Source organism: Garra rufa, chromosome 14, assembly GCF_049309525.1.
Source record: "Garra rufa chromosome 14, GarRuf1.0, whole genome shotgun sequence".
NCBI lineage: Eukaryota > Metazoa > Chordata > Actinopteri > Cypriniformes > Cyprinidae > Garra > Garra rufa.
In genome coordinates this window covers 40423932-40443149 of record NC_133374.1, presented here as the reverse complement: position 1 = coordinate 40443149, position 19218 = coordinate 40423932, and the positions used below count along the sequence as shown (strand labels likewise).

At 34.2% G+C, this 19218-nt stretch overlaps 1 pseudogene; it reads right to left on the bottom strand.

Annotated features, from left to right (window-relative positions):
• Positions 1-2337, bottom strand: part of LOC141284438 (Fc receptor-like protein 5) — a 108990-nt pseudogene extending 106653 nt beyond the window's left edge.
• Between the last annotated feature and the right edge of the window lie 16881 nt (positions 2338-19218).

Below are 19218 nucleotides of genomic sequence, written 5' to 3'. Positions count from 1 at the left end.
CCCAATATTAAATGAACTCTCCCAATAGTTTGAGTCCATACTCAAGAGTATTAAAATGAACACTGAAGCAGTGTTAGAGTTATTGAGGTAATTAAGTTACTCATTGAGTGGTGATTGACCATTATTAAAGACCTGTGTGATGTTAAAAAGCAGAATCGCCAAAAGGAGAAAATCTAATTTTGTAAGTCACCATTATAGTGGTCAGTGTTAGCATTAGTTTAGCTCTTTACCATTAACTTCTTAACATTAGGTTTTGTTTGGGTGCTCTAATTGAGTTATAACGGTCAGACAAACCAAGAGAAATTAGATTATGTGGTGTTGAACATGCTTTGACAAAGTCATAATGTAATCACCTGAATAACTGAGTTATATTTTATTTGTTAATTACGCTGGATTAATCAGAGAGGTGTTATTGAAGCTTATTTTGACAAAAATATACACATATTTTAGATATAGACACACAGACATCAACAATCAGCATGAGAATCACAACAATGGTGACCATCAAAAACGTATGTTGTAGCCAATCAAAACTCATCCGTGTCTCCCATCATGCATTGCGGCATGAATAAATTATGAGCTGATGATTTCCGTGATGTTTAGAGTTGATCTGTTTCTGAATATGCTGTTTGTCACCATTGTTGAGATTCATATGCTGATTCCTGATGTCTGTGTGTGCCTAAAAGAGCAACTTTTAAATTTTTTTTGATCAGAGGAGCTTGTAAAAATGCCAATAAAAAAAAAGCTTTATTATTATTTTTTGCTGCTGTGAAACCCCAATGCAGTTGTAATAAACAAAGAATATAGAACTGAAAGACTAGACTCTAAACGATTCCAGTGGCTCAAATTAAGCTTATTTTAAACCAGAATTATCACCACTGCATGACTTTTGCTCTTTAGCTTGTCTGGCTGGTTTAGCTAAACAGCTAAACAAAACTTAATGCTAAAAAGCTATAGGTCAAGAGCCCAACTAATGCTAACACTGACCACTATAATGGTGACATAAAAATTTTGTCACCATTAAAGTCTTCAATCATTTTCAATCACCACTCAATGAATCACTTAATTACCTGATTAGCTTTGACACTGCTTCAGTGTTGATTTTAACACTCTGAGTATGGACTCAAATAAACTCCCGGGAGAGTTCATTTAATACTGCGCTTTTTGCTGTGTAGACTTTACCTACTTTTTTTTTTGTTTTTCTTAGCTGATAAATTCAGGTATTCTTTACTCAGATATATAGGATAGAATCTACCCAAACAAACTGTGTAAATTGTTACATCAGTTTACCCCATTTTATTGAGTAGATTCTTAAATTCAGGTATTCTTTACTCAGATATATAGGATAGAATCTACCCAAACAAACTGAGTGCAAATTGTTACATCAGTTTACCTCATTTTATTGAGTAGATTCTATAGGTTGTTTTTTACAGTGCATGAAGAACTTCGTGGAACAGGTGAAGTCATCTTTAGAGACACTGACAGGTCAGCATCCAAGTAAGGGAATCGGAGTGCGAGAATATGTAACCAGTTTTACTGAAGGAGGCTGCAAAGCATCTTTCTTGAAGTGTGTATCATACACAATTTTTGGCAAGCTAGAAACAGATGACCCCGAATCGACTGTAAGTTAGATAGGCACAGACGTAGTTGTGGTTGCAATGACAGCAGTACACTTAATTTTGTCAGTAAGTGAGTCATGCATGTATAGGATCTGAACCTCTGGTCAATTTCACGCACTGAGCGAGCCTGTCCCTAACGACACACCCGCGAATAATGTCCCATCTTTTGACAGTTATTACACTGCACCGATGCAGCAGGACAACTGCGATCATTCGCAAGGTGCTTCTTAGAGCCGCAACGATAACATTCGTGGTGCAACGAAGCAGGTGCAGGAGATGACGGCTTTGAAACATGCGCTGCAGGCGCTGGCTTTAAAGGTGGTCTACGGTGATGACGTCCAGATGCAGGTGGAGGTGTAGACTTTGCAGAAATCACTGGCACAGGCACTGATCGATTACCTGATAACAACTTGGCTTGTTCACCAGCAGCTTCTATTTGGGTGGCAATAGTAATGGCTTTTTCAAAAGTCAAATCAGATTCCAAGAGTAATCTCTCACGAATTCGATGACTGGACACATTCTCCACCATCTGATCCCGTAACATTTCGTCCAAAGTAGCTGAAAAGTCACAGATAGTCGCCAAATCCCGTAGAGCAGCTACGTATTGGATTATAGTTTCCCCTGGTGCCTGAACACGTTTTCTGAAGGCATGACGTTCAGCCACTATATTCCTGCGAGGAGCAAAGTGCGCTTTCAAGGCTGCGATCGCATCCTCCATTGAATCACCTTGATTCGGCAATGTATAGAATAATATTTGGCCTTCAGTCCCCAGACAATGTAACAGAAGTGCCCGTTTGCGTTCGACCGGCCATGCATCCCCAGAAGCACCAACAACAAGCAAATAATTCTGAAACAACCGTAGCCATGTATCGAAGGGTAAAGCTGGTTCACCAGGACACGGTAAAAATGGCGCGGGAAAAGTAGAAACAGATGCCATCCTCAAGACAAAAGTACCTCGTCGCCAATCTGTTAAGTCCTTTGTAAGAAGCAATGAGGAGGCGTTCTCAAACAAAGAATTCTTTAATTATTTAGATGAAGCAGTATAACGGTAGCCTGGCAAGCCAGACCCACATAAATGTAGGGTCTGGGCACTCTCCATAGACAGGGCTCAACCGGAGGGGTGGGATAAACGGTTGTCTTTCAAACTCCTCTCCACGCAATAGGATAGCGCTACAACCAATCAGAGACTTAGTCTGTCAGGTGACGTAGTCAGAGCGACTGAGATTTTTAACGAAAATCAGTGCACTGTGCAGTCTGTCAGCCAAATAATAGACATAGATGGGCACTAAACCTTTAAAAGTAAACAAAAACATGCACAGACAAATCCAAATTACACCCTGCTCTGATGTAGTATACGCAAACACCGGAAGGGGAAATCGGTGAAAAAGTCAAGGATGAGTTTGCGTAAGCAAACGTAATCTTTTAGCTTTAAATGGGTTTGAACAACCAGGATAAGCGCAAGTAATTACCATTTTGAATAGCCGCTATATCCACAATCTCTGTGCACTGTGTGAACAATGAGTGTCGTATACACGCCACAGATCGCTTCCGGTGTTTGCGTATTCTACACCACAGCGCGTTCACATGTAACGAGCTCCTGCTCAGGACAGATGGACGTGGCTGTGTATCCAAAGTAAAAAATTATATAAATACTGTTCAGTTTTCCACGCGTAATTCACAGAACCAGGAATTCATGTCTGACGGAACTTATGGTCGCAGGTCAGGACTCAGGCGTCATCATGTTAAGCCCGCCCACCGACTCGTGATTGGCCCGGTACATCTTGGATTTTTCGGAATTTTAAGTGAATTGAGAGTAACTAGACTGACCTTGGAAGCAAATGTAATTTGCTGCCGCTAGGGGCGCGTCTAGATTCTAGGCTAGTATAACGGTACAGCGCATGCAGAACGAGAAGCCCCTGTCTGCAGCCTGCAGATCGAGGCGGGGCTGAATCTGGGGCGGGGCTGCACGTGTCGCCCCGCCCACATGCCTTCTCATTGGTTGTAGATAAATTAATAATGTCGAGATAACGTAACTCCCACAACTCATCTCATTGGTGGCAAAGTAATGACGTTGAATACATTATGAAGTTAAGGGACATGAAATAGCAGATAAAATAGCAAAGGAAGTTACTAAAAATAATCAAATTGATTTTACAGTTATTATTAGAGGAACAAAAATTATTATTAAAAATAAATTAAAGAAACAATGGCAACAACAATGGGAAGAAAATAGGAAAGGACGATGGTTTCATAAGATTCAAAGGAGAGTGGGAGAAATAAGCTGTACAGAGAGGAATGGGCGAGAAGAGACAATAATATCAAGGCTTCGGTTTGGACACACGGGATTAAATGAAACATTACTGAAAATAGGTAAACATGGCACAGGGAAATGTGAATATTGCCGGCATGAAGAAACAGTGGAACACGTCATATTAGAGTGCAGGAAATATGAAACTGAAAGAAGACAATTGACTTTGGAGCGTAATATGGAATTACCCAATATAACCAAAAGATGGCAGCACAGGATTATTTATTATGCAGCTGCCTTTTAAACTCCCTACATTTTTCAAGACGTCTTGCTTTTCGATTTATTATAAAATTACTAGTATAATAAATTTTAGTACTTTTACCGTCCTTAAGTATATAGTATAGGAAGTGCAGAAAATCATTAAGCTCACACACAAACAGCCTATAAGGGTAAATTATTTAAATACCAATATATAGTTCACTACAAATACATTAAATAATTATGGTATAATAATTAAATAATGCAGTCAATGTGAATAGATAGGAATATTAAATATTTTATAAAGTTTAATACCATCTTTTAAGTTTTATCTTGAACTCTAAAATCCATTGATCTATTAACCATACTTGTTCCCGCTGTAGTTTTGTTACTCTAAATTAAGTCTGAATCATTTAAGCTCTTTTTTGCCATCAGCTTGTCAGATGTTTGGTCCAGTTATTCCTGTCAATCATAGCAATGAATCGCGCACATTTAGCCGAATTACTCTATTTTTTTAAACTGGCATCTGTCATTCTTGAAACGGTATACATGGACGTTTGATCCTCTTAGACAAACAACACTTTTCTTCGATTGTGAATGGATTATGTAGAGAAAACGAACAAAGTACGCTCATATTACGGCACAGTACAGTTGACCAGAAATGCCTTAGCTGGCTTGACTAAACAAGGAAGTAATCCGATATGGTAAATTAATAGCGAAATTAGAAGAAATTAAAATATGTTTCAATTTAGTAGATATACTTCGGGAAGGGTCAATAGGGTGTTATTTCAATTTCTTAGAGAAATTAATGTATTTGAGCACAGAGGACCCAGAATGCTGTTTCGCGTGTCAAGATTGGGAGTAAGAATCAGAAATAACTGTGAACATTATTATCTTAAATAAATAACAGTGAAATTCATTTATGTGTCGTCATAATTCATTCATGTCTCATTAATGTTTGTATTTACAAACAACTCTGATGTTTAACAACACTTTTCTATTAATTAATTTAATAACATAAGGATAGTGGACACTCTTGCTGATAATTTTCCACATTTATGTATCTTAACAATTAAGACAATAATAAAAAAAAAAAGCTGTAAATAAACACCACTGGTTAACATTGCATAACATGCTTGTAAATGTATGTAACCTTGGACCACAAACCAGTCATAAGCGTACGTTTTAACTGAGATTTGTACACATCTGAAAGCTGAATAAATAAGCAAAGGATTCAGCGTTTATATAAAACGTATAATTCATAAGTATAGTTTCCAACTGCATTTGGCGTCAATCCATTTCACTAACCAATGAGATGAGTTGTGGGAGGGATGTTGCGTCGACGTCATTAACTTAGCTACTACCAATGAGAAGGCATGTGGGCGGGGCGACACGTGCAGCCCCACCCCAGATTCAGCCCCGCCTCGATCTGCAGGCTGCAGACAGGTGCACTTGTGCAGAACAGAAAAGGACGAGTCTGACACGTTTTTAGTTACCCTCAAAAGTACATACAACTACCGCCACCTATTGGCCACTATGTACAAAGACACAACAGCAGTTTTCTTAAAGGTCCCATATTGTACACATTTCTCGAGGTTTATTTTATTTGTTGATGTCCTTAAGAATATATATTTGCGGTATAAGTGCCAAAATCCATCTCAATATATTTTTACAGCTCCTTTTTTAGGACCTCTGTCAAAAACAGGTCGATTTTGGCCCATCTAATTAATATTCATGAGCCTCTCTTCTTATTGGCCTGTTGTTTTCTGAGTGACGCACAACCAGGCCAATCACAGGTAACTACGGTCATGTATGCTGTAAGCGTAAGCGATATCAGAGCAATAGAGAGAGCTGATACTCAACAGGATATTTTAGAATGATCATTAATGTTTTTTCTTTTTCAAACACCGAATGCAGTAAGCTACATAACTGTTGCTTTAGTAAAGCCCCTTTCACAATGCGCGCTGATTCTGGAAAATTACGGGAACGAGCGCTGTGTGAACCAAAGCCAGAAACATAAAGGCAGTGTTGTAGTAATGATGCACGTTATCAAGCGACTCTTCACAACGAAAAAATACGTGCAAAGTGGAATAAAGCGGCGATCGGGCAGAGCCAGCTCCTCACTATCAGCGCTGAAGCACAGATTGTTCAGGTTAGTTTCAGTTTAGTGAAACGTACGCATCGCATTACATCTCACATCCAAACGTCACATGTCTTTATGGTTTGTGTGTAAAGCACGCACAGATTCCGGAAAACAACTGTGAATGAACCAAATTAAACAATTCCGGAACAAATCGTGGGACACATTATCCGTGTATTTACCGGAATCGCTGTGTGAAAGAGGTTGAAGTTGACGTGCCTCTGGTCTTTTATATTCACGTTGTTCTGAAGCCTGTGTAATGATCGTAGCTTGACATCTATCGACTGAACAGGGTTTTCTCCACTTGTTTTCCTGTTGTTGTTGCTCAATGGAATGGATGCGTTGTTGTCTGGGTTTGACAAAAGGAGGGTGGGACGTTGGTTGGTGACTGAAGGCGGTGACTTGAGTCGATCGGACGTCACATCGTTACGGAAGTCACAGCTGCTTGTGAAAATGAACAGCTACTTTAAGCAGGCTGTGTGCAGTTTACTGTGGATTGACTGTTTTGAAACTCATATGGTAGTTAGATAGTCCCTAGACCTTAGTTAACATGAAAAAAGCCAGGAAATTTTGCTTTTGACGATATGGGACCTTTAAGTGTTTCTTAAGAGGTTAAAAAGTGATCCGGGTCAACTTTTTATCCTACCACTAAGAGTTCTCCTAAATTGCAGTAAAAGTTTTTAGTTAAGAGGTTTCTCTTAAAATCTATTCACAAAGCTGCTGAGACTTTTACTGAGGAATACGCCTTATTCAGCCCGCTGCCATTTTGAATCGAAAACGAGGCTGTGAGGGATAGTAGTCCAGCAGCGCCCACTGTGGCGCATTGTTGCGTATCGGGATGTAGATCGTATAACCGTAAAATAATAGGTTATTTCACATTTTTCCACAGGACAAAGAGCTCCAGAAAACGTGGATTGTTCGACAGGACATATAACCTAACTTTCAGGTAACAATATTGCATTTTTTTGAGAAAATGACTGTGGAAAGACTGCTAATTTCTAATGGCAGCATGTTTATCTTCCTTTAAACGCTTACACAGAGTTTTTCAAATGATGTTATATAGATTAAAATGCTTAATGGTTTGTGTTAAGAGTCTGCAGCTAGGTCATAAGCGTCTTCCGGACCTTTATTATGAAATTACGATAAACATGACATTTTCCTTGTCTAAAGCAAGACAGAAACAAAAAAATAATGTTCTGAATATCATTTTGCGATTTTAAAAGGGGTTGACATCAAACACTACATGGCAAACTAATAAATAAATGTTATCTTTTGGTCGCTTTGCATAAAAATAAACTTTCAACCCACTGTTTTTTGTATGACTTAACATGTTGTCTGAAAGAGGCTTACGATCTAACTGCAGGCTCTTAATACAAACTATTAAACATGTTAATCTTTAAAACATCATTTAAAAAGAATATCTTTTTCATTTACAATCGCAAGGTTTTCTTTTCGTGAGGTCTTAGAGTCCAGGTAAACACAGACGGAGCTGAACCCTCCTCAAGCGTCCTAATTCCAGTCAGTGTTTTTGAAAAACAATCCTGAGTAAAATGTTGAGCACTTTTGTGTTCTTTGTAATCTATACAAAATGGAGATATTTAGTTTAGTTGTTGTAGTAGTACATAACATGTTAGCTCTGCGTAAACGTTTAAAGGAAGATAAACATGCTTGCATTATAAATTAGCAATTAGCCAACCGGCTAGTTTCCACAGTCATTTTCTTAAATGCAATATTGTTACCTGAAAGTGAGGTTATATGTCCTGTCGATCAATCCACGTTTTCTGGAGCTCTTTTTCCTGTGGAAAGATGTGAAATGACCTATTATTTTACGGCTATACGATCTACATCCCGGTACGCAACAATGCGCCACAGTGGCCGCTGCTGGACTGCTATCCCTCACAGCCTCGTTTTCGATTCAAAATGGCAGCGGGCTGAATAAGGCGTATAGCGCCACTCAATGGACATCACCACAAAACCAACATCACATAAAACCATATGTACATTCACTCTTTTAGCGCCACTTAGTAGACATTTTACATCGAATATTTTCTGAAACGGATGGTGGTACGTGTTCCGCATCTTGCGAAAACGTTCCCACAGGTTAATTTTCGTCATTAGATTGACTTTGGACCAATTCTCCTCTCTCCATAAAACATGATCCTCAGCAAAGGTGAATTTAGCCTTTTCAGGCAACTTTATTCCTACCACATACCAAGCTAATAACATTGTCAGCATTAAAAGAGTATAATTGCTGCTTTTTGCAGTGCAAAGTTTGTAATGGAAATAAAAATACATTTTCATCAGTTATTTTACCTACGGATCGCTGCATTTCTTACAGATTTCTGCTCATTCGAAATCGGATACCATTACATTTGTTTTAATGCATTATTGAGCGATTTCGTGTGAATAAGTGTTGTACCTGTTTAAATCATGCTTTCGCCTGAAAATATTCAGTATCTAGAAGGAACAAACTAATTTCTTGTGAACTATAATTTACCGTTCATCCATTGCCGTCATCATAGCCTTCACATTATTTCTGATTTGAGTGATCCATCTCTATCAAGCTAGCTAAATATGTTTAACATATGAATTCCTGCTTAATATGCAGTTATATTACGGACCGTTAGCATGAATTGTACTCATGATGGAGCGGTGGTGGAGCGCTCTTGGAGCGAGTGAAAACCACAATGCTCCGACTTTTCAAAAATCCGCTCCTCCCTCCATTCAAAATCACTCCACTCCACTCCGCTCCGCTCCGCTCACATACTCTGCTGCAGAGTGGCTTTCAATCTGACATCTCTTAAACATGCCGAGTAGGGGTGCAATGGTTCAACTTACTTACAGTTCGGTTTGTATCGCGATTTTAGAGTCACGGTTTCGGTGCGGTTCGGTGCATGTGCTATGTTTTGGGGAAAAATTTTAAAAGTAAAGAAATAAGAATCTAACTACAAGCAACATCACAAATAAATACAATAGAGTAAAGATACAAATAAAATAAAGTTATTTTTCGTTTTTTAGGTAGGTCTAACATTAGTTTTTAGGTACAGAATCTGAATAAAATGATCAAATGTAAAAAAAAAAAGCATAGTATAAATTGAAGTTTATTAAAGTTACAAAAGCAGTTACAAGAGCAGTAAGTGCCAGTGAAAGCCATTTTAAGAACATTTAAAAAGATCTAAAGAAACTTTTTTCACTACAATAAACCTTTATTGCATTTGAAAGATTCCATCAATATTCAAGGTTCTTGATGGAACCATCGATGCCAGTAAAGAACCTTTATTTTTAAGTATAAATAGGAATTGACATATAATTAAGAAAAAATAGCAGCAGGTGCCAGATCATCACCAATAACTTAGAGGTATCTGTAAGTGTTCTCTAATTTTGATAAAGTTTATTTTTCAAATATCTTATTTACATTTTTCATACTATGTTTTAAGTTTTTCAGCTGTTAGGATAACTTCAAATAGGACTAAGCAGTGACCTTGAAATTTATGAAATTATAGGTTGTCCTCTAATTTTTATCTCCGCAGTATATTTGAGAGAGTTAATTGAATTCTGCAGATAATTTAGGACTGCACTCATACTGACTCATTTTATTTATTTTTAATTGTATTTATTTTATTTTATTTTTTAAATTAAATGATTTAATGTAATTTATTTATTTATTTATTTTTAACAGAATTCTCCATTTTATTTTATTTATTTATAGCTGCTTTAAAAAAAATCATGAATTTAAAATACAATTTATTGTCCATTTTACAACATTACCTTTCAATACATACATTTAAACTCAGAAAGATATGAATTATGTGAAATGATACTCCCACCCTCTCATCTCTCTTGCCCTAATTCTTTACTGATCACCTGAGGATAAGAGCACAGGCGAAAAAAGGAAATGACACGGTCACGTGATTCCCCGCTCTTGCCGAAACTGTGAAGATCAGAACCGGCGAGGGACCTTTCCTCTGATAAACCATTTCAATAGATTTATTTCACACTGAGCGATGGCCTGCACTCTGGCAATTTCCAAATGCTCTGTTTTTGAAACTGAAAGCGTGTTATTTTCTTGGCACTCTCAAAAGAAATATGAAGCATAGCTGCATGCAGAAACTCGCCAACTGGCCTTGACTGCACATAAATCGTCCGCAGATCTTTGATTTTAAGAACGCGCTCTAGAATTATGATGCTTTTATGGTGCAGTTTAGATTACAGCTGTAAAAACCAATAAAGTACTTAGAAATTGTACCCTAGCAGAAGCAGAAGGTCAGAAAAAGCTGTGGAAACATTACCGCTGTGAGTACCTACATTCACCCTGAGAGAGTATATCTCTCACACTTCGGGTGTGCTATTAGAAAATGAATTTAGATACATCACACACAGTATGAGAAGCACATAATACATTTTTAAGTGTTCTCATGACATCTTCAAGTGGCCAGAACCGCTTTAGATCACAATAGCTTTAACACACTGAGCATTTTCAGCTATTGTGACCAACATATTTACAGTGCCTTGCAAAAGTATTCATACCCCTTCATTTTTTTCACATTTTGTTTTGTTGAAGCATTATGTTAAACTGCTTTAAATTGGGTTTACCCCACATCAATTTACACTCCATACACCATAATAATGACAAAGCATAAAATAACATTGCATAAGTATTCATACCCTTAACTCAGTACATAGTTGAAGCACCTTTACAGCCTCAAGTCTTTTTGGGTATGATGTGACCAGCTTTGCACATCTGCATTTGGCAATTATTTGCCATTCTTTGCCTCACCTTTTCCCCTCTCAAGCTCTGTCAGCTTGGATGGGGGCTGGCAGACATTTTCTAGAGTCCTAGTTGTTCCAATCGTCTTCCATTATGGATAATGCTTCTGTGAACCTTCAATGCAGCAGATTTTTTTTCTGAACTCTTCCCTAGATCATTGCCTTAACGCAAGTCTGTCACTGAGCTCCACAGGCAGTTATCTTGACCTCAGGACTTGGTTTTTGCTCTGATATGCATTTTCAGACCTTTTCTGAGAGGTGTGTGCCTTTCTAAATCATACTCATTCAAATAAATTTGCCACAGTTTAACTCCACTCGAAGTGTAGTAACATCTAGAAGCAATATGAATGCTCCTGAGCTAAATTTCGAGTGTCCCAGAAAAAGGTATGAATACTTATGCAACAGGATCTTTTCAGTTTACTTTTTTTTAATAAATTTGAAAAGTTGTTACAAACCTGTTTTGTGCTTTGTCATTATGGTGTATGAGATGTAGATTGATGTGGGAAAAAAGTAATTTAAAGCAGTTTAACATAATGCTGCAACAAAACAAAATATGAAAAAAATGAAGGGGTATGAATACTGTATGTGCCCGCAGACCGTATTACTCAAATTAAGTGTCACACATGCTTATGTGTGAAAAATATACGTGCACAGAATAGTCGATTACCCAGCTGACTAGATAATCATCCCATCAGAGATGAAGCTATCATAACAGCTTAAAAATTGGACAAGGCGGTCAGGCATCCTAGAGTCAACAGGAAGCAGACGTGGCAAATGCTTGACATCGCTGCGGTTGGTGAAAAACTGCCTATTTCTGGCTGGATCAGAGGCATCCGAGATCATTTCATCTACTACCTGTCAGTCTAAAAGTAATTTAGCACAAGGTAAAAAAGGCAAAGGAGAGAGAAAACGAAAGGTAGAAGATAAAAACAGAGGGAATTTGTTTATATATGGTGATTTTGGCATTTTAATTGCAGTAATCTTTGTTCCTGTCCCCTTTTAATGAGCTTCCCATGTATCACGGAGATGATTCATTAATTAGGATTACAGGCGTGATGTGACATATGTGAATAATTTAGCATCAGCTCAGAAGTGGGTTTAGGAGAACCCCAGAAAATACATGAAAGGAGTGTCAAACAGGGTTCATTCTTTGCCCGTGCCTCATGCCAGCTTTCTCTCTCCCTCTTTTTCACACGCTCTCATTTTTGAACGGCTGTGACAGTTGGCATTTCATACTTAAAGTTCAAAGAACTTTGCATTGAGCCTGGCTTTTCCATCTCTCTCTCTCACATAAAACTCTACCCCCGGAGGACTGATACTCACACTCGTCTAGGTGGGCGTAGTAGTTAGTTCTGGGTTAGATGAAGCCCTCCGGCATGAAGACTAAACTGTTTACAAAGCGTTATTTAATTGATTTAAATCAGTCGATGTGTATGTGTGTGTGTGTGTGTGTGTGTGTGTGTGTGTGTGTTTCCATGTGTAGGTGTGTTTTGGTACGTGTGCATGTTTTTTGGGTCAGTGAATGAAATGGGGGAAAAAAATCACCTTAAGGTTATTTAATTTTGAAGAAAATGCCACCCACACGACTTCTGATTCCCAGCAGCCACGGCTGCACCTTGCTGATTAGGAATCGTGCAGGTGCCAGTCATATCATAAATGCTTTCTTGACGCAACCCACACGCAGATTAAGACACACTCCAGACACACACAAACACTCAACCTGACATTACATATTTATATATAGGCCTATATGTCAGGTTGCACTGAGTGTTTGATATATATTTACATATATTAATAGAGAGAGAGACAGATTACACACACATATTTACAGAGTTCATGTAAATAATTTAGCATTGGACAGAAGACATTTTAGGACAGTGGTTCTCAACCACGGAACCTCAGCAAACTTTCAATTATTAATTATCAAAAGATAATTATTTATTTAATTAAAACATAATTAAATATATAAAAACCTAACTTAATTAAAATGCTAATCCAAAACAGAAAGAAAGAAATTATAGTTTGTTCCTCTAAACAACTATTGTTTTTATTGAAAAATAGGATCTTAAATATTATGAATCATGGTTAATTAATTTAATACTTTTTTTTTTTTTTGAGAATGATACATATACTGTATACCAGGGTCAGAAATTCACTTTTCCATTAAGGGGCAGTATTTGGAATGCAATTGATTTCCAGGGGCAATTTTTAAAATCACCTTATTATTATAATCTACAACAGTGTTTTAGTGCCATGTTAAAAAATAAAACAATCTAAGATTATGAGATTAAAGTTATAATATTTAGACAATAAAATCAAAATTATGAGAATAAAGTCAAAATATTTCAAGAATAAAGTCGAAATGTTTCGATATAAAGCTTAAATGTTTTGAGAATAAAGCTGAAATATTTCAACAATAAAGTCAAAATTACGAGAATAAAATCAAAATATTACGAGAATAAAATCAAAATATTTCAAGTCAAAATTATGAGAATAAAGTCAAAATTTTTCAAGTATAAAGTCAAAATTACGAGAATAAACTTGAAATGTTTTGAGAATAAAGTCAAAATATTTAGCCAATAAAAACAATATTACGAGAATAAAGTCAATATTACAAGAACAAAGTCAAAATTACAAGAATAAAATCGAAATATTACGAGAATAAAGTCAAAATTACGAGAATAAAATCAAAATATTACGAGAATAAAGTCGAAATATTTCAAGTCAAAATTATGAGAATAAAGTCAAAATATTTAGCCAATAAAGTCAATATTACAAGAACAAAGTCAAAATTACAAGAATAAAATCGAAATATTACGAGGATAAAGTCGAAATATTACGAGAATGAAGTCGAAATTACGAGAATAATGTCAAATGATTTAAAAAATAAAGTCAAAATGTTTCGAGAATAAAGTCTAAATATTTGGACAGTCAAAATGATGAAAATAAAGTCAAAATTTTTCAAGTATAAAGTCAAAATTACGAGAATAAAGTTGAAATGTTTTGAGAATAAAGTTAAAATATTTTAACAATAAAGTCAAAATTACGAGAATAAAATCAAATATTATGAGACTAACGTCAAAATATTTCAACAGTCAAAATTATGAGAATAAAGTAAAAAATATTCAAGTATACTCAAAATTACAAGAATAAAGTTGAAATGTTTTGAGAATAGAGTGAACATTTCGACAATAAAGTCAAAATTACGAGAATAAAGTCGAAATTTTTCAAGAATAAAGTTGAAATATTTTAACAATAAAGTCAAAATTATCAAAATTACAAGAATAAAGTCAAAATATTACGAGGATAAAGTCAAAATATTATGAGAATAAAGTCGAAATTACGAGAATAATGTCAAATGATTCAAGAATAGAGAATAAAGTCGAAATATTTGGACAGTCAAAATGATGAAAACAAAGTCAAAATTTTTCAAGTATAAAGTCAAAATTACGAGAATAAAGTTGAAATGTTTTGAGAATAAAGTCAAAATATTTAGCCAATAAAGTCAATATTACGAGAATAAAGTCAATATTACAAGAACAAAGTCAAAATATTTCAACAATAAAGTAAAAATTACAAGAATAAAATCTAAATATTACAAGAATAAAGTCGAAATATTTCAAGTCAAAATTATGATAATAAAGTCAAAAATTTTCAAGTATAAAGTCAAAATTACGAGAATAAAGTTGAAATGTTTTGAGAATAAAGTAAAAATATTTAGCCAATAAAGACAATATTACAAGAATAAAGTCAATATTACAAGAACAAAGTCAAAATTACAAGAATAAAATCGAAATATTAGGAGAATAAAGTCAAAATTACGAGAATAAAATCAAAATATTAGGAGAATAAAGTCAAAATTACGAGAATAAAATCAAAATATTACGAGAATAAAGTCAAAATTACGAGAATAAAATCAAAATATTACGAGAATAAAGTCAAAATTACGAGAATAAAATCAAAATATTACGAGAATAAAGTCAAAATATTTAGCCAATAAAGACAATATTACGAGAATAAAGTCAAAATTACAAGAATAAAATCGAAATATTACGAGGATAAAGTCGAAATATTACGAGAATGAAGTCGAAATTACGAGAATAATGTCAAATGATTTAAAAAATAAAGTCAAAATGTTTCGAGAATAAAGTCTAAATATTTGGACAGTCAAAATGATGAAAATAAAGTCAAAATTTTTCAAGTATAAAGTCAAAATTACGAGAATAAAGTTGAAATGTTTTGAGAATAAAGTTAAAATATTTTAACAATAAAGTCAAAATTACGAGAATAAAATCAAATATTATGAGACTAACGTCAAAATATTTCAACAGTCAAAATTATGAGAATAAAGTAAAAAATATTCAAGTATACTCAAAATTACAAGAATAAAGTTGAAATGTTTTGAGAATAGAGTGAACATTTCGACAATAAAGTCAAAATTACGAGAATAAAGTCGAAATTTTTCAAGAATAAAGTTGAAATATTTTAACAATAAAGTCAAAATTATCAAAATTACAAGAATAAAGTCAAAATATTACGAGGATAAAGTCAAAATATTATGAGAATAAAGTCGAAATTACGAGAATAATGTCAAATGATTCAAGAATAGAGAATAAAGTCGAAATATTTGGACAGTCAAAATGATGAAAACAAAGTCAAAATTTTTCAAGTATAAAGTCAAAATTACGAGAATAAAGTTGAAATGTTTTGAGAATAAAGTCAAAATATTTAGCCAATAAAGTCAATATTACGAGAATAAAGTCAATATTACAAGAACAAAGTCAAAATATTTCAACAATAAAGTAAAAATTACAAGAATAAAATCTAAATATTACAAGAATAAAGTCGAAATATTTCAAGTCAAAATTATGATAATAAAGTCAAAAATTTTCAAGTATAAAGTCAAAATTACAAGAATAAAGTTGAAATGTTTTGAGAATAAAGTAAAAATATTTAGCCAATAAAGACAATATTACAAGAATAAAGTCAATATTACAAGAACAAAGTCAAAATTACAAGAATAAAATCGAAATATTAGGAGAATAAAGTCAAAATTACGAGAATAAAATCAAAATATTAGGAGAATAAAGTCAAAATTACGAGAATAAAATCAAAATATTACGAGAATAAAGTCAAAATTACGAGAATAAAATCAAAATATTACGAGAATAAAGTCAAAATTACGAGAATAAAATCAAAATATTACGAGAATAAAGTCAAAATATTTAGCCAATAAAGACAATATTACGAGAATAAAGTCAAAATTACAAGAATAAAATCGAAATATTACGAGGATAAAGTCGAAATATTACGAGAATGAAGTCGAAATTACGAGAATAATGTCAAATGATTTAAAAAATAAAGTCAAAATGTTTCGAGAATAAAGTCTAAATATTTGGACAGTCAAAATGATGAAAATAAAGTCAAAATTTTTCAAGTATAAAGTCAAAATTACGAGAATAAAGTTGAAATGTTTTGAGAATAAAGTTAAAATATTTTAACAATAAAGTCAAAATTACGAGAATAAAATCAAAATATTATGAGACTAACGTCAAAATATTTCAACAGTCAAAATTATGAGAATAAAGTAAAAAATATTCAAGTATACTCAAAATTACAAGAATAAAGTTGAAATGTTTTGAGAATAGAGTCAACATTTCGACAATAAAGTCAAAATTTCGACAATAAAGTCAAAGTTACGAGAATAAAGTCGAAATTTTTCAAGAATAAAGTTGAAATATTTTAACAATAAAGTCAAAATTATCAAAATTACAAGAATAAAGTCAAAATATTACGAGGATAAAGTCAAAATATTATGAGAATAAAGTCGAAATTACGAGAATAATGTCAAATGATTCAAGAATAGAGAATAAAGTCGAAATATTTGGACAGTCAAAATGATGAAAACAAAGTCAAAATTTTTCAAGTATAAAGTCAAAATTACGAGAATAAAGTTGAAATGTTTCAACAATAAAGTAAAAATTATGATAATAAAGTAGAAATATGATGAGAATAAAGTTTAAATATTTTGACAATAAAGTCAAAATATGTCAAGAATAAAGTCAACATTATGAGAATAAAGTCAAAATGTTTCGAGAATAAAGTCGAAAGTTATAGCCTATATCAGGGTTCCCCAAATCTTACCCTGGAGGTCCAATGCGCTGCAGAGTTTAGCTCCAACCCTGATCACACTCACCTACCTGTTATTCTCTAATGATCCTGAAGACCTTGATTAGCATGCTCAGGTGTGTTTGATTAGGGTAAGAGCTAAACTCTGCAGGAAAATGGATCTCGAGGTCCAGATTTGGTGATCCCTGGCCTATATTGTGCATTCAAATGGCCCGGATTGGGAGCACCAGGAAAAGTTGCCAGGCCTTTGGAATTTATTTGAATATATGTGGGATTATTAGCAGAAATGATAACATGTGTCATATATCCGCAGGGACAGTATGCTAATGCTTGGAAATAATATTTTATGTCTTCTGCATTTATTATTTGCACCAGCCCCCCAATAATAGCAATAAGCTTTGTGCTTATTTATTCTCGCAACTTTAGCTTTATTCTCCAAATATTTCGACTTTATTCTCAAAATATTATGACTTTAATCTTGTAATTTTTACGTGGCACTAAAACACAGTCATAATCAGTGTTGAGGGTAAAGCATTACAAGTAATGCGAGTTATGTAATTGTATTCCATAATTCCATAAAAAGTAACGTAACAGAATTAGTTATTTTTTAGGGAGTAACGCAATATTGTAATGCATTACTTTTAAAAGTAACTTTCCCCAACACTGCTTATAATAATCATCATACTTTATTGTTTTTAATGTCAAATACTCACATTTACCCAGTTACTTTAATCAATATTTTTAAACTGTTGTCAATAATAGACCGTTTCAAATTGTATTTAAATTATAGAGCTCATAGGGCTGCATTATTATGACAAAAATCATTAATGTAGATTATTGCTCTTTATAATATACTAATTATTAATATGAGTTAAAAAAACAACAATAACAAACATTTTTGTTTAATTTTGGGCACGTCACATTCTGGCTTCACAGACAAACATATTGATCCATGACATTAGTCTAGTCTAGCACAAGTTAGGCAAAAACTCCCGCTATAATCACTGAAGCTACGAAATTAATCTTTTATTTACTTTATATCTGCACTGTGTCGTTAATAATGAAGGAATTCGCGAGTGTGCGGGCTCATCAACAGCTCCAGCATTTTCAGTGCTAACTAATCTAAGCGCCTCTGGTTGGCCAATGCATTTCTAAATTCAACAGAAACACATTTGATTGGTTATAAGGCTAACTGCTGCACAAAACAATGCGTAAAAGCAATCTGATGTAGTGTGTGTGAATCTAAATGTAATTTTTTAATCGCAACAGCCGTAATGCAATTAAATGTGCTAAATGACGCATTTCTTGAATTTATGGGCCATTTTAGTTCATTTGTATACTGTGTACTTAACTAATAGTATAGTATAACTAGTTTTATTTATTCTAAATTTTTGCTCATTATTTTGCATTATTAAATTAATATTTCTATATTGCAGAAAGCTATCTACAATACTGAACAAATCAGTATAGTAGTCATTTCAAATCAGAACACTTTTTTTCCCTCATGCATTTGTTTATGTAACATTTTTCCCCTCACACAGTTTCTCACGCGACTGCAAACATATTGTGATGATTCCGGCAGCTGGCCTGAGCCTGCGGGTAATTGGCAAATCACCCTGCGGCTGATGGAACATGACTTTTTCTCACAACTGATTGTTTTACAGTGTAAAAAACATTCATTCATATTCATGATTTCCTTTAGTGACTCAGGGGAGACCCGGTATAATGGAAATACTTTCTGTGTCCACTTCTGCTTCAGCTCAATGTAATGTCCAAAATCTAGTGTAGAATAGTGATAATAGAGTCTGAGCTCTTCACTTTGATGCTCTTGTGACATTTAATGGAATCTCTGGCACATATTCAGCTCTTACTATTTAGTTTTAGCAGTCAGAAGTACAGGGTAGTTATGTTGAAAGGACAGTACAAGCTGTTTTACTCTATCTAGGCCAACCAGAAGGCTAATTCACAATGTGTTCTCTTGGGATTTTTGTATGAGGTTGTAGAATAGCAGTTTTTGCTTTTGTGTCATTATACCCTGGTTTTATGAAAATACTAGT